The sequence below is a fragment of the Crinia signifera genome, chromosome 12, assembly GCF_055691185.1.
Source record: "Crinia signifera chromosome 12, ASM5569118v1, whole genome shotgun sequence".
Lineage (NCBI taxonomy): Eukaryota > Metazoa > Chordata > Amphibia > Anura > Myobatrachidae > Crinia > Crinia signifera.
Genome location: NC_139228.1, coordinates 19,128,103 through 19,140,147, shown reverse-complemented (window position 1 = coordinate 19,140,147; position 12,045 = coordinate 19,128,103). Strand labels below are relative to the sequence as shown.

The 12,045-nt window shown below is 48.7% G+C and overlaps 1 long non-coding RNA gene across 1 annotated transcript; it reads right to left on the bottom strand.

Annotated features, from left to right (window-relative positions):
- Nucleotides 1-8,797: 8,797 nt before the first annotated feature.
- Nucleotides 8,798-12,045, bottom strand: LOC146049680 (uncharacterized). Its single transcript, XR_014466182.1, has 3 exons — nt 11,902-12,045; nt 9,770-9,835; nt 8,798-8,868 (listed from the first exon to the last, which is right to left on the bottom strand). It is a non-coding gene; the product is annotated as an uncharacterized LOC146049680 (long non-coding RNA).

Here is a 12,045-nt window from a genome sequence, read left to right as displayed (position 1 = left end):
TCAGTGAGCTGTATAGAATGGTGCAGGCTGAGCGCAGAGACAGTGAGCTGTATAGAATAGTGCAGGCTGAGCGCAGAGACCGTGAGCTGTATAGAGTGGTACAGGCATAGCGCAGAGACAGTGAGTTGTATAGAATGGTACGGGCTGAGCGCAGAGACAGTGAGCTGTATACAATAGTACAGGCTGAGCGCAGAGACAGTGAGCTGTATAGAATGGTACAGGCTGAGCGCAGAGACAGTGAGCTGTATAGAATGGTACAGGCTGAGCGCAGAGACAGTGAGCTGTGTAGAATGGTACAGGCTAAGCGCAGAGACAGTGAGCTGTATAGAATGGTGCAGGCTGAGCGCAGAGACAGTGAGCTGTATACAATAGTGCAGGCTGAGCGCAGAGACAGTGAGTTGTATAGAATGGTACGGGCTGAGCGCAGAGACAGTGAGCTGTATACAATAGTGCAGGCTGAGCGCAGAGGACAGTGAGCTGTATAGAATGGTACAGGCTGAGTGCAGAGACAGTGAGCTGTATAGAATGGTACAGGCTGAGCGCAGAGACAGTGAGCTGTATAGAATGGTACAGGCTGAGCGCAGAGACAGTGAGCTGTGTAGAATGGTACGGGCTGAGCGCAGAGACAGTGAGCTGTATAGAGAGGTACAGGCTGAGCGCAGAGACAGTGAGCTCTATAGAATGGTACGGGCTGAGCGCAGAGACAGTGAGCTGTAAAGAATGGTGCAGGCTGAGCGCAGAGACAGTGAGCTGTATAGAATAGTGCAGGCTGAGCGCAGAGACCGTGAGCTGTATAGAGTGGTACAGGCATAGCGCAGAGACAGTGAGTTGTATAGAATGGTACGGGTTGAGCGCAGAGACAGTGAACTGTATACAATAGTGCAGGCTGAGCACAGAGACAGTGAGCTGTATAGAATGGTACAGGCTGAGCGCAGAGACAGTGAGCTGTATAGAATGGTACGGGCTGAGCGCAGAGACAGTGAGCTGTATACAATAGTGCAGGCTGAGCGCAGAGACAGTGAGCTGTATATAATGGTACAGGCTGAGCGCAGAGACAGTGAGCTGTATACAATAGTGCAGGCTGAGCGCAGAGACAGTGAGCTGTATAGAATGGTACGGGCTGAGCGCAGAGACAGTGAGCTGTGTAGAATGGTACAGGCTGAGCGCAGAGACAGTGAGCTGTATAGAATAGTGCAGGCTGAGCGCAGAGACAGTGAGCTGTATAGAATGGTACAGGCTGAGCGCAGAGACAGTGAGCTGTATACAATAGTGCAGGCTGAGCGCAGAGACAGTGAGCTGTATAGAATGGTACGGGCTGAGCGCAGAGACAGTGAGCTGTATACAATAGTGCAGGCTGAGCGCAGAGACAGTGAGTTGTATAGAATGGTACGGGCTGAGCGCAGAGACAGTGAGCTGTATAGAATAGTGCAGGCTGAGTGCAGAGACAGTGAGCTGTATAGAATGGTACAGGCTGAGTGCAGAGACAGTGAGCTGTATAGAATGGTACAGGCTGAGCGCAGAGACAGTGAGCTGTATAGAATGGTACAGGCTGAGCGCAGAGACAGTGAGCTGTGTAGAATGGTACGGGCTGAGCGCAGAGACAGTGAGCTGTATAGAGAGGTACAGGCTGAGCGCAGAGACAGTGAGCTCTATAGAATGGTACGGGCTGAGCGCAGAGACAGTGAGCTGTATAGAATGGTGCAGGCTGAGCGCAGAGACAGTGAGCTGTATAGAATAGTGCAGGCTGAGCGCAGAGACCGTGAGCTGTATAGAGTGGTACAGGCATAGCGCAGAGACAGTGAGTTGTATAGAATGGTACGGGCTGAGCGCAGAGACAGTGAGCTGTATACAATAGTGCAGGCTGAGCGCAGAGACAGTGAGCTGTATAGAATGGTACAGGCTGAGCGCAGAGACAGTGAGCTGTATAGAATGGTACAGGCTGAGCGCAGAGACAGTGAGCTCTATAGAATGGTACGGGCTGAGCGCAGAGACAGTGAGCTGTATACAATAGTGCAGGCTGAGCGCAGAGACAGTGAGCTGTATAGAGAGGTACAGGCTGAGGGCAGAGACAGTGAGCTCTATAGAATGGTACGGGCTGAGCGCAGAGACAGTGAGCTGTATAGAATGGTACGGGCTGAGCGCAGAGACAGTGAGCTGTATAGAATGGTACAGGCTGAGCGCAGAGACAGTGAGCTGTATAGAATGGTACAGGCTGAGCGCAGAGACAGTGAGCTGTATAGAATGGTACAGGCTGAGCGCAGAGACAGTGAGCTGTGTAGAATGGTACAGGCTAAGCGCAGAGACAGTGAGCTGTATAGAATGGTGCAGGCTGAGCGCAGAGACAGTGAGCTGTATAGAATAGTGCAGGCTGAGCGCAGAGACCGTGAGCTGTATAGAATGGTACGGGCTGAGCGCAGAGACAGTGAGCTGTATAGAATGGTACAGGCTGAGCGCAGAGACAGTGAGCTGTATAGAATGGTACAGGCTGAGCGCAGAGACAGTGAGCTGTATAGAATGGTACAGGCTGAGCGCAGAGACAGTGAGCTGTGTAGAATGGTACAGGCTAAGCGCAGAGACAGTGAGCTGTATAGAATGGTGCAGGCTGAGCGCAGAGACAGTGAGCTGTATAGAATAGTGCAGGCTGAGCGCAGAGACCGTGAGCTGTATAGAGTGGTACAGGCATAGCGCAGAGACAGTGAGTTGTATAGAATGGTACGGGCTGAGCGCAGAGACAGTGAGCTGTATAGAATGGTACAGGCTGAGCGCAGAGACAGTGAGCTGTACAGAATGGTACAGGCTGAGTGCAGAGACAGTGAGCTGTATAGAATGGTACAGGCTGAGCGCAGAGACAGTGAGCTGTATAGAATGGTACAGGCTGAGCGCAGAGACAGTGAGCTGTATAGAATGGTACGGGCTGAGCGCAGAGACAGTGAGCTGTGTAGAATGGTACAGGCTGAGCGCAGAGACAGTGAGCTGTATAGAATAGTGCAGGCTGAGCGCAGAGACAGTGAGCTGTATAGAATGGTACAGGCTGAGCGCAGAGACAGTGAGCTGTATACAATAGTGCAGGCTGAGCGCAGAGACAGTGAGCTGTATAGAATGGTACGGGCTGAGCGCAGAGACAGTGAGCTGTATACAATAGTGCAGGCTGAGCGCAGAGACAGTGAGTTGTATAGAATGGTACGGGCTGAGCGCAGAGACAGTGAGCTGTATAGAATAGTGCAGGCTGAGCGCAGAGACAGTGAGCTGTATAGAATGGTACAGGCTGAGCGCAGAGACAGTGAGCTGTATAGAATGGTACAGGCTGAGCGCAGAGACAGTGAGCTGTATAGAATGGTACAGGCTGAGCGCAGAGACAGTGAGCTGTATAGAATGGTACAGGCTGAGTGCAGAGACAGTGAGCTGTATAGAATGGTACAGGCTGAGCGCAGAGACAGTGAGCTGTATAGAATGGTACAGGCTGAGCGCAGAGACAGTGAGCTGTATAGAATGGTACAGGCTGAGTGCAGAGACAGTGAGCTGTAGAGAATGGTACAGGCTGAGTGCAGAGACAGTGAGCTGTATAGAATGGTACAGGCTGAGCGCAGAGACAGTGAGCTGTATAGAATGGTACAGACTGAGTGCAGAGACAGTGAGCTGTATAGAATGGTATACTCTCTGTATAATTTGGAGGCTGAGTGCAGAGAGCCATCTGCTCTGTATAATTTGGAGGCTGAGTGCAAATCACAGATTAGTCACAGTGTCACACCCCAATGCAGACGTCACTGTGCACTCAGCACAAAATTTAATTGCCAAGGCTGAGAAGTGCTGTTGTCGTGGCGTTTAAATGCTGGAAATGGCACCTGATTTCGTACCCTTCGCAGGTTGCCCTATGCCAGCACTTTTGAGCAAATTCCGGCCGCCGTAAAGTGAGGCCGCTAACGAACTCATCGGAGCTAATAGGATGAACCCCTTAGCTGCTTGTAACAGTAAAGGTGCCCGTACACTAACTCACTTTGAGACGATTTCACCCGTTCCGCCGAGAAATCGACCTAAATCGGGTTGGTGTGATGTCCTCTCAGGTCCAATGCGCGGTCCTGTGTGCATCAGACCTAAGTCGGAGGACTGACCGGCATGCAGGTCCTGGCGGCGGGCAGGGAACGGGTCACATACGATATGTCACAAGGCGGCTCTTACCTCTGCGGAGGAGGGGCTGCCTTGATGTGGGCCCCCCTCCGCTGCTGCTGTGCTCATCCCCTCTGCTGCCTTCACCAATCACAGTCCCAGGGTCCCTGTCCCAGCTATCGGTCGCTTTCCAGCCACGGGCCCAACACATGCGCAGTAGCAGGGAAGGGAACAGTGGCAGATTTTACCCGGGGGGGCTGCAGCTCCAGTGGTGTAGCTAGGTGCCACGGTTACCCCCAATTTGTAGTAGACGGGGCTCTTGCGCGGTGAAAAGGGGACACGTCCTAACATTATACCACACACCGTAATGGCCATTGCACATTTTATGAAAACTTTGTAATACCCATTACACATAAAGCCACATGCCGTAATGCCAATTACACATAAGGCCACACATGATGCCCATTACATAAACTGCAATGCCCATTACTACTGTATAACAAACCGTAATGCCCATTACACATTTGACACATAAGTGCCACTTACCTACATGCTCATTGCTAGAAACTTCATGCTCGATGCCAAGGGTCTTCATGCTCAATGCCAAGGGGCTTCATTCTGGATGCCAAGGGGCTTCATGCTCGATGCCAAGGGGGACTGAAATTGCTCATTGCCAAGGGGGACTGAAATAGCTTGTTGCCAAGGGGAACTGAAATTGCTTGTTGCCAAGGGGGACTGAAATAGCTTGTTGCCAAGGGGGACTGAAATAGCTCATTGCAAGGGGGGACTGAAATTGCTCACTGCCAAGGAGGACTAAAATTGCTCATTGCCAAGGGGGACTGAAATAGCTCGTTGCCAAGGGGGACTAAAATTGCTCGTTGCCAAGGGGGACTAAAATTGCTCGTTGCCAAGGGGGACTTAAAGAGCTTGTTGCCAAGTGGGACTGTAGCCCGCTCCCCAGCCCGCCGGCTGTGCCCGGCTGAGCCTGTCTGCTGCTATTTACAATTCTCAAATCTGGACTGCTAGCCAATAAGCACTCACAGTCCTCACAGTGCCTATTGGCTAGTGGCCTCACAGTGCCTATTGGCTAGTGGCCCAGCGGGAGACTTGAATTGAAAATAGTGTCGGACTCCAGCCGGACACAGTGGGGAGCAGGAAGGGGAGCAGGCAAGCAGGGTGGGGGAGTCGGCGGGAGAGTTTGAGGTGCACTGCTCTGGCGCCCTGTGATCTTTCAACGCCCAGAGCTCGAGCTCTGCCCTCCCTACGCCCCTGTGCAGCCCATAGGTAAAAACCGCCACTGGTCACAAGTATGTTACTGCTTGTGATGGATCACATGTGATCCTTTACGGGCGACTTGCAGGTGATTGGCTGAGTCTATGCCCATCTTTAATCACCACGCCGCTATGTAAATCTAAACCTACAGTTGAGGACCGTATGACCACCTAATGATGCTTACAATACTAGCGTAGTTATTGCCTTCTTATATTAGGGGGAGGGGGTGATTAAAAACTTTTAAATGGTAAAAGTCCACATAATGTGTCTGCTGTCCAGTGCTTCTGACTATAGTTCTCATTAATACATTGGAGGCAGCAATTAATTGCGCTGTTAATTCTCAGTACTGAGTTGCAGGAAGCAGCAGACGCTACGTTCCTTTTCTGTAGGACGTAATTAGTACAGACAGCAAACGCTATGCGGAGTTGTTCTTTCTGAGTAGAGTTGCACCCAGCAGACACTAGATGGCGCTGTTCCTTCTCAGTACTGTTACACCCAGCAGACACTAGATGGTGCTGATCCTTCTCCTCACTACAGACACCAGGTGGCGCTGCTACTGCAGCAGAGGCTGCCGGTGACGACAGAGGCATTGCAGCTACTTGACAGTGGGAGCAGCCTTCAGCTTTCGCCGGGCGCGGTGGCGTGCGTCTGTAATCCCAGCTACCTGGGAGGCTGAGGCTGGCGGATTGCTTGAGTCCAGGAGTTCTGGTCCTCACTGAGCTATGTCGATCGGGTGTCCGCACTAAGTTCGGTATCAATATGGCGACCCTGGGGGAGCCCGGGGCCACCAGGTTGTCCTAAGGAGGGGTGCACCGGCCCAGGTCGGAGACGGAGCAGGTCAAAGCCCCCGTGCCAATCAGTAGTGGGATCGCGCCTGTGAATAGTCAGTGTTGAGCAGCCTGGGCAACACAGTGAGACACAGTCTTTTTACTACACCCCTCCTGCTTATTACCATCACATTCGAGCAGGCTGCTGTATTATATTACAACTCTTTTATTTCACTACTATATAATGTTAATTGTTGTAATAAAGACACAATTGCACATTTTTTTGTTACTGTTGATACATATTCCTTAGTGTAATATGTGTTATTTATTATAACTAGATAAATAATAATTGAAATACCATAATATATAGATGGAATTGGTATATACCCAGAGAGAGTGACACTGACCCCTACTGGGGAACATAAGGAAATACTGCCACTTCTGTGCTGATGCTGCATATGGCCAGGAGAGGTCGCTGCTCTTTCACAAACATTTACTTGTGCGTTGCCGTGGTTACAGATGCCTAAGACTGCAGCACTCTGAAGCGTATATATACACCACACACACAGAGCTCAGTTATAGGTGACATGGTCACACTCCTCCTGAGCAATAACAAGGACAGCAGCTACATAGCACCCAGCGGTTATAGTATAAATCATCTAGTCTCTAGGTCTACAATCATATGGTTGACCATTAATGGTCGACAGTCACAAGGTCGACAGGGTTAAATGGTCTACAGGGTCTAAAGGTCGACATTGAAAAGGTCAAGAGGGTCTAAAGGACGACAGTTAAAAGGTCAACAGGGTCCACAGGGCGACAGCTAAAAGGTCGTCAGGATCAAATGGTCGACATCGGAAAGGTCGCCATGGAAAAAGGTCGACATGTGTTTTTAATGATTTTACGGTGTCTGTGTTGATATAGGTCGACATGGACACTGACTAAGTGTACCGTCCCTGTGCATGGCTCGCTGCACTCGCTTTGCTTCGGGCTCGGTGCCTCGCTACGCTCGGCACACTATTATATTCTCCCTCCGCACCCTAGTAGATGGTAGGGCATGAAATACCGCCTGTTGGCACATGTCGGCTCAAAATTTAGTCAAAAAATGCATGCCAACTTTTTTAATGTCAACCTTTTCCATGTCGACCTTTTGACCATGTGGACCTTTTGGATGTCGACCTATTGACCCTGTCGACCTATTGTCTGTCGACCTTTAAACCCTGTCCACATTTTGACTGTCGACCTTTGGACCATGTCAGCCTTTTGAGTGACGACCTTATGACTGTCGACCTATAGTCATTCTATAATGAGTCCGAGCACAGGGCCTGCACCGCTGTCTCTGCTCCTGTGTATACAGACAGACACTGTCTCTGCTCCTGTGCGTACAGACAGACACTGTCTCTGCTCCTGTGTGTACAGACAGACACTGTCTCTGCTGCTCCTGTGTGTACAGACAGACACTGTCTTTGCTCCTGTGTGTACAGACAGACACTGTCTCTGCTCCTGTGCGTACAGACAGACACTGTCTCTGCTCCTGTGCGTACAGACAGACACTGTCTTTGCTCCTGTGTGTACAGACAGACACTGTCTCTGCTCCTGTGCGTACAGACAGACACTGTCTCTGTTCCTGTGCGTACAGACAGACACTGTCTCTGCTCCTGTGTGTACAGACAGACACTGTCTCTGCTCCTGTGCGTACAGACAGACACTGTCTCTGCTCCTGTGCGTACAGACAGACACTGTCTCTGCTCCTGTGCGTACAGACAGACACTGTCTCTGCTCCTGTGTGTACAGACAGACACTGTCTCTGCTCCTGTGTGTACAGACAGACACTGTCTCTGCTCCTGTGTGTACCGACACTGTCTCTGCTCCTGTGTGTACAGACAGACACTGTCTCTGCTCCTGTGTGTACTGACAGACACTGTCTCTGCTCCTGTGTGTACAGACACTGTCTCTGCTCCTGTGTGTACAGACAGACACTGTCTCTGCTCCTGTGTGTACAGACACTGTCTCTGCTCCTGTGTGTACTGACAGACACAGCATTGCTCTGTAATTCCCTGGTATAATATGTTATATCTCTATTCCTGTGTTATCTGTGCAGGTCCATCACACATTATAATGGGGGACTTTTCTCCCGGGGTAGTGCGCTGCAATGATATTTGCGCACACGTCGGCAGAAACATTTGTATACTGCCGACGGACGCACGGATCTGCAGCAAACATTTGAATCAGGCCTCATGGACCAATTGATTATAGGGTGCAGTAAATTCTCATTATATAATAGCCCCAGTGCACCACGACTTGCATGAAGCAGAGTCAGAGACATATTTAACTCTTTCACATCGCACAAATAACCCAGGTTGTTGTCAGTCGACGTCCGGTGTGAAAGGGCCTTTTGTACGTTTGGTTTGTAGAACATAATCCGGGATTAGTAGTTAAATAGAACATTTATTGGTTTTCCAACAATAACGGGAATAGTTCATATATATTTTAATAAGAAAACAAATATGGATCACGTTACATTGATAGTGAATACTGTACTAGGCATGGCATAGATACTGCATAGATCACATTTGCTTTGTGAACTACAAGATACAATATACAGAGTATATAGGGAGAGTCCATCTTCAGTGTAGAGCGGGTCACTTGCAGCAGCTGCAGGTCCCGTCTGTGCACACACAACCCTGGCTGCACTTACTACAATCACCCGGGCAGCAGGAGCAGCAGCCTGTGGAAGACATAAGGCAGTCAGTTGTACATATGCCGTGTGTCAGAATACAGATCAACGTGACAGGCTGCATGAATAATGCTAAATAAATTAGAAGTAGATTCTGTGAAATAGAACTCCTTAGGAGTGCAAATGGAAGACGTCATTATCTACCCTCCAGAGAGATTTTGAAAAGGAGATAATTTATAGAAGGTCAGACAAATGATGCATGCTTACAAGGTACTTAACTTGCTGTTTATAGAAAAATAAGAGTCCACAGGGTTTACTCTTGTACTTGTAGTACATATACTCTTAAATACTAGAACATATACAATCCTATAAGTATGAGCGTATATGTTCCAAATTCAAAGAAACAGGGAGTTCTAGGTTCATTACAGTAGAACTGGTTCTAGGTTACCAATTATTAAGATCAGTCCAACCCCCCCACAATTATTTTGGGGTCCAAGAAAAGCAGCGATATTCTGTACTTACAATACATCTAGGGCAGCAGGCAGAAAATTCTGTAGCCACCCACTGTAATTACTAAGCCATATTTGTTTTATGTGAAGGTGCTGGATTTGCGTTTTATGCCGTTTATATTACAGAGGAGGGATAATAATCAGTATGTAACTAAAAAAGGTATTATTTCCAGAGGAACTTACTTAATATATTATGTATTATAGACTATGACTATATTAGTCCATGGTGACTGGTGCGCCTTTATAATACAAATGTATTACCCAAACTGTGCATAGTAGGGCTGGTTCTGACCAGTAGGTGGATGCACAATGAAGTTTAAGCTTCAGGGTCCCTAATCCTGGAGGGGCCCCTTATCCTGGTAGCTGAATGTTATCCCCAGTGCCCAAATATCATCCCCAGTGCCTGAATGCCACCCCCAGTGTCCGAATAATTGTACACTTACTTGTCTTGCATGATGCACACTTGCAGTTCTGACACTTGCAGGAATCTTTGGAGCAACAGGAGTCGCCTGGGAGAGAAACAGAAACAGAATTACAGACTAAAAACAAAACCGTTCAGAATTCATTTCCCTTATGTCTCATATATCCTGTACTTCTGGTTGTGCCTCTGGTTGTCGCTGCCTTTTTATTCCAACAACGCCACCTTCAGGAGGTTTAATTACACCCCAATTCGCACAGAAGTGTTCGGAGCCCTATGGGGGAGTGACCCCCTTTGTGTGACTCGGTACTTGTGTATTATCACGGCGCCCACTACGGCATTTGCGTAATGGGCTATTCACGGTAGTGAATCGTATCGCATCGTATGCCATTTTTGTATGGCATGCGATGCGATGCAATGAGATGCGATTTTCCTATATAATGTATTCACTGCTCTGTGTCATTGAATACATAAAAAAAATAGGGTGCGATATAAAAAAATCGCATCGCATGCCATTATTGTATCGGTTCTGATTGGACCTATAATAATGCCATTTAATGTGCTATACCATTAAATGACATATCATGTCATTTATTTAGGCCCTGCACCACTTCCCCCCCCCCCCCACTATCCACGTCATCCCGAAGCGTGGCGAGCGCAGCGAGGGGCGGCAGGATGCGTCCATCCGACCTTTTCATACCCCCACTATCCACTTCGGCGTGGAGTTTAATTTATATAGTGTGGCGAGCGCAGCGAGACACCTAGGCCGAAGCGTGGCGAGGGGACGCGTAATACATGTAACATAATATGCATCCGCTCGCCACGCTTCGGGCTCGGTGTCTTGCTGCGCTTGCCACACTATATATTATCAACTCCACGCCAATGTGGATAGTGGGGGTAGGAAAAGGTCAGACGGACGTGTCCTGCTGCGCTCGCCACGCTTCGGGATGATGTCAATACTGAGGGGGGGGGCGTTAATAAATGACTTTATTATATGTCATTTATAGGTATAGTACATTAAATGCCATTATAACAGTTAAAATCGCATCGCACCACATGCCACAGAATAATGTTTGCGTACGTAGTAAAATCGGGCGCCGTGCTAATACACAAGTACCTGTGACTCTCAGCCACGTAAACTGCGGCCACTGTCACCATGACTCACATCCGCTACTTCCTCAGGCTGAATAGGATTGTCCCTTTGGATGGAGATAAAGTCACCAGAGGTAAAGTAACCGCCAACCGGCTCCTAACTGCAATGTTAGTGGGTTTGTTTGAAAAGGAGCTGGTTTGCTGATATTTAATCCCCTCCAAGGCTTAGTACATAGAACTCCTTCTCGCTAACCACTTTATCACTCTCCAAGGATTAGTACATAGAGCCCATTGTTAGTTGAATTTATTATAACTGAGCATAGCTCCGCCCCTGATACCTGTGAAGCCCCTCCCCCATGTTTTTATTAGCCAACAGGACATACTTGCCTACCTGACCCTCTCCATGCGGGAGAAAAAGCTCTGTTCCTGGACTTCCCTGGTAATGCATGATTGCCATCACCTGTGGTGAAACACCTTTACCTAGCTCCCCACAGGTGATGGCAATCATACATTACCAGGGAAGCCCAGGAACAGAGCATTTTCTCCCGCATGGAGAGGGTCAGGTAGGCAAGTATGCAACAGGACAATCAGTCAAAGAAAATGAATGACCATCGATAGGTATAATGCGACCATCGATAGGTCCGTTTTTTCGGTCCGTTCTGTACTTTTAAAGTACACATCGGATGGGATCGCATCCCTAGTGCATGCACTGCGATCCGATGTGTACCTAGTACAAAAAGTATGTGCAGCACATACTTTTTGTACCGTACTATGTGATGCGCGGGAGCGCGCATCGCATAGTACAGAACGGAGCCCTACACAACGGACCGTGTATGGGCTCCTTAACATTGATGGTCATCTATTTCATAGTATGACACGATCGATGGCCAGTTGCACTATTGCCATCGATGACAAAGTCAACATTGGCCATCCCTAGGAATACGTCTTTTCAATCCAGAAATTTAATTTTCATTAGATATTACCCATCTATCAGTACAGATACTAACAGGTAACATACAGCCATTACTAGTATTACAATGCTCCCACTGTAACACCTCTGTGTACCTTGTGTGCAGTTACAGTCCTGAGGGTCCATTGCTGCTGTGGATATACAGATGTCTGGCAGTTCTGTGTTGCTGTTGCTGTATGAGGTATACAGCTGCTCTGCACTTATATATACACAAGATCTCAGGCTGAGTGCAAAGCACA